We start from the raw sequence: 5,038 nt of genomic DNA on the forward strand, positions 1-5,038 counted from the left end.
GACTGGCACACACAAATCCAGGACTGGGGCAGGAGCACAGAGGGCACTCTGGCAGCTGGGCTTACATCCCATGCTTATGGCAGCCTCAGTTCCTACCACCCAGGCTGGCTTGGGCCCCAAATGCCTCTTCATGGTAGTGGTGCCTGCCTGTGTTGTGTGGGGTTTTTTGGGTTTTACTTTTTTTAATGTCCAAAATGCAGTTATGATCACACCACCATCACAGGATACACAGAAGTGAAACCTAGCTGAGGAATGCAATAAGGTATTGTTCACTCACACCTTCGTAGAGTAATTTCAACTAAAACACCATGAGGAAACCCCCAAGAACTATTTTTTCTCTCGCCTCCTATCCCGCAACTCTTTCACAGATGCACAGTTTGAATTCAGCCAATACAATCCTCAGTTCTGGTATTTAAGGGGTATGCTGAGGACCAAGCAAAACTACCCTCTGGCCTTTCTTTCTGCCTTTAGTAAGAAGATTGCAAACACATACACAATGGGCAATAACTCCTTTTTTCCCCCCCCATTCCCCCTTGAACAAAATCAGCGCATGACACTCTCCATAGGTATATTCCCTGCTCCCTAGGAATATAAACTGATTTAAGAGTGACCTTTGCTTTTTAAAATACCAACTTGAAGTGAACATATCAGATTACCACTGAAAATCAATGATCTCTTTTTCCTTTTTGGTGTCATGAAAAGGGAAGCAATGATAGCGATAGCTCAGGAATTAGCTTAAAGCACATTTTGACAGCTAATGCTACCCACAGATGTTACGCACAATCAATAAAACCATGTCTTGTAGAAAAAAAAATCAGAGAAAGGGCTGTAGGGCCATAATTTCCTTCTCTGTTAGCGGAGATTATTTTGAATGGGTGACACAGAGACGCTAGCCCCACAGAGCCATCTATTTATATCCTTAAATGAGCTGTGTGATATTATATACATAGTGTATGTATGCAGACATAGCACAGAGAGACTGATGTAATGGAAATATGTGATGAAACAAAAAGCAACAGCACTTCGTGCTTTCTGACATCCTTAACAGCAGTTACTTTGCATGCAGCTCACTCCATGGGATGGTTTTGGCTAAGAAAGGGTTAATTCTCTTCACTGTAGTGGCTAAGCCACAATACTACACCACCTTAAAAAAACCCACAAGACTCAAGAATTCTACAAGCTGAGAAGGAGAATAAGTCAACAACCAGAGCTAGAGACAGCCCAAAGGTAAGATGACAAGAGAGAATATTTCATTGTAGTGAAACCTTGCCTTAAAAGCTTTCTTCTTGTTACAAGATCTGAAAACTAAGTACATTTTACATAACACATTTTACCTATAGCATGTCTACATATTACTTTTTAAGAATGAACAGAGCTATCCTTTGCATTTATGCTTTAAATCATTGTTTTCTGTTTGTTTAGAAATCTACACAACAGACTCTAGCCTTTTTATCATAACCAGATTTTTCTCAAGTGAAAGTCTTGGTAAGAAACTGAAAGACTTTTTCTCTAGACCCTAGACACACTATCATACCCGCTTTCCCCTCCCTCCCCTCCCCACCCCTCTGAAAAAAAAAAAAAAAAAGGACTGAAATAAAAAGAAAAAAGGACTAATGAAATCTCCTACGGAGGCAACGAAGTAAATATTTACTTTTTAGGAATTCCTTAATTAACTTCTCATCCCTTTGGCTCTCAGTAATGGTTCCTTCCCAGCATTAGACTTGCACTGCTTCACGTGATGAAGGGGACTCAGCAGGAAAGCAGCATATTGGGCTGCCAAGCCTAGGCTACCCTCTTGTACCAGGCAGCATCTCTGCCCAGGTCATCAGTGTAATCCCTCATCTGCCATGGGTGACCTGTAGCTGGAGGTTCAGGGACCCAACCCAGCTCCAAACAAACTCCCCAGCCCAATGGCTGCTGGGCGGTTTAACACCCAGGCAGTGAACAACCTGCAGTATAACAAGGGGTACTTCTCCCCTCCAGCCACTCAGATCCCCAAGCACTTCACAAACTCAGGCTTTCCTGTCCTTTTTCATTTGGGCAAGGGAATTTCATTACTTCCCCTCAAACTTCCCTCAGTCCATCACAATTGGCAGCGGAGCAGGCGCTGTTGTCGGGGTTGCGGCCCTCCCGAGCCGTGTACCCCCATGCCTTACAGGCAGCAGTGCTGTGCAGGGAAGGAGCCTGTTAAGTCCTTTAAACAGCCAGAAGCACTTCCTACTGCAGGTACCCAAATAAAAAATGTACCTGCTAAAGCAGGACAGAAGCTGCAGATGGGTACCTGCACCTGACACCACCAGAGGAACACTCCTGCGCCCACAGCCCTGCCAGCACCCCATTCTTCTCATCAGGCTCAGTTTCTGGAGGCAGTTTTCTCATTTCTGTAATGTAAACTAGTAACTTACAGAATCATTCACCTGGCATCAGGTAAGGAGCAAACAACCAACCTGCTCTCGCTTCCTAACAATAACTGCTATTTTTTAAGTAAGAAACAAATTTCCATTTTCCTGATTCTAATCCCTCTCAAACCACAGCACGGGAGAGCTTACCTCTGAAACACTTGGGAAGTGACTTGATCTGCAGAAAAGGAACTTCTACTGCGCAGTTGACAACCAGTTGACAAATCTGAAATAAAACAGCATCAAGACCAGCAACTTGTGTAGGAAAGGCACCAGGTCAAAGTAATAACAATTATAGAAGAGCAGACAAAAGTAATTTCTGTGAACTGACAGAAAGATCTTCGAAAAGCTTTATTTACAGGTTACATTTGCTGTGACAGAATTGGCTGGGAGAAAGGACCACGTATTCTTGTGCATTTGCATTTATAAGTGATTCCAGCTGAGACCAGCATTGCAGAAACCAATGAGAGCCTTCCTGGTCCTTATCAGGAGAGTCTGAGGGCAGGATCAAACCAGCACCCTTCCTATAAAGAAGGTAATTACTTCATAACGCCTGCTCAGAGGGTCCCTACCTTGATGTTTTTAGTCCCATCTTTGCAGAGGAGAAACCTGCTGCATGTTTGCTGCAACCCCTGTCTCTACAGACAAATTTATCTCCCATAGTAAGTCTAGCTGGTTTAGGCAAAGGGCTGGGTACTTAAATTTCAATTCTTCTTCTAAAGACTTAACTTCTAGAAATAGCCTGTTTGAATCTTTCCACCTACCTCCTTTTAGTAAGATTTTCAGAGGGGCCGGAGGTAATCACACCTGTCCTTTGCCCAGTGGTGGTAAGAGAGAGTGTAGGATGGCAACAACTGTTTGGGATCTTCACGTTAATAAATACAGGGGACCCTCATGCTCTGGGCTCCCCAAGGTCTCTTACAATAACTTGAATCAGGAAATTTGATCCAACTAATTGCCTCCATCCCCACAATCCAAGTAATCCTAGAAATCAGGGGCTGCTACCCTGGCTCTGCAAAGAGTTTGCATGACTCTAATGGGATGGTGCAGTCACATCTATACTCTACCTAGCCTAAATTACAGGGCAGCACAGTTTGGGGTAACAGGTAATGGTGCAAGTAAGGCTTGGACGCCAGAAAGTCTTAATCCTCCTTGAGGCACAATCTTGCCCCAAGATCCCTTAGCACTGAGCAGCTCCCTGTTACTGGGAGCTGCAAATCAGCACACAGCAGCCTGAGAGGAAAAAGCATATCCAGGTCTGCGGACACACAGAGACATCACTGGCCTTTGTACTAGGTCTTAAATGTGACCTGAATCCTTCCTTGTGGTGAAGGTGATTTTCTTTCCTTCCAGCATACTTAGAGATATGAATGACAGCCCTGCCGAGAGCAATATCAGCGTTACTGTGGAACTATTCCAGCTCATCGTGTACATCCCCACGTTTACCCTGGGACTGCAGTTCAATGTGATGGCTCTGTCATTCCTGTTTTTAAGGTTAAAAGCTGTCAGAATCTACAGTCTACATGATAGTCCTTATTTTCCTGGATACTTTGCTGTTTACTCCTACTTTCAAAATAATTTCCTACCACCTTCAGGACAACTGGAACTTGGGATCTGTGTTTTGTTCCACCTTGGAGAGTCTTTACTTTGTAAACATGTATGGCAGCATCCCCATCTCCCTCTATCTGTACAGACCAGTACATCACTATCTGGCACCCTTTCATGGCTCCCACCCTGTGATCCACCAAGAAAGTTGCTATGGTCTATGCTGTCATCTGCCTGGGCGCCTCAGTTGGGACAGTCGCTACAACTGCATAAACAGGGCCACATCATCTCATCCTGCTTCCATAATTTCTCCAAGAACACGTGGGAAAACACAGGCCTGTTCAGCGCCTTGGAAACTACCTTCTTTGGCAGCACAGCAGTCATGACCTTCACTGTTCAGACCATGGGGTGTTTGAGAAAGCACAGAAAACCAGACAACCCCAAACACACACCACCAGAGCAGAGAAGACAGTGGTGACAAACCTTGCAGCACTTTTAGTCTGTTTCACACCCTACCATGTGGCATACTTCATGTACTTTTTGGTGAAGCACGAGATCATTTGCACCAGCTTTCAGCAAGTGCTACAAGACATCATTCAGGTCACCCTCTTCTGGGCAAACCTGAACTGCTGTCTTGATGGGGTGTGTAAAGGAGTCCTTGGAAGATCCTTACAAATCAATGACAAAACAGCCAGACGAAGGCCTTGACCCACATGCTGCGTGTTAGTTACCTGGGATGATGTGTGGAGATGGTTTTGTGGAAAGTACAGGGTCCTGAACCACTTACCTAAGTAATTTACTTTAAATATTCAGATGTGAAAATATTTCATAAAAACCAAAACTAAGTCCATTCCCAGGAGACTGCTCCCAAATTTTTTTATTTCTTTTCATAATGTTCTGTGTTAGCATTTATGGGTAAAAAGAAATTGAATTATTTCCTATAAATGATGATGCATATCTCTTTAGAAGTGATTCCTCTTTAATTTGAAAAAAGAATTGTTCGCTTATGTGGTACCATCTTTCAGCCTCCCGGTCTATATCGCACCTGCAAACCTTGCCAGGCCTTCAGTCACTACAGATCTGGGCTGCTGAGA

General features: G+C 44.0%; 1 pseudogene; it reads left to right on the forward strand.

Annotated features, from left to right (window-relative positions):
* Positions 1-1,910: 1,910 nt before the first annotated feature.
* LOC104043251 (G-protein coupled receptor 55-like) lies at positions 1,911-4,809 on the forward strand (annotated as a pseudogene).
* Positions 4,810-5,038: the final 229 nt, after the last annotated feature.

The sequence above is a fragment of the Phalacrocorax carbo genome, chromosome 7, assembly GCF_963921805.1.
Source record: "Phalacrocorax carbo chromosome 7, bPhaCar2.1, whole genome shotgun sequence".
Taxonomy (NCBI): Eukaryota; Metazoa; Chordata; class Aves; order Suliformes; family Phalacrocoracidae; genus Phalacrocorax; species Phalacrocorax carbo.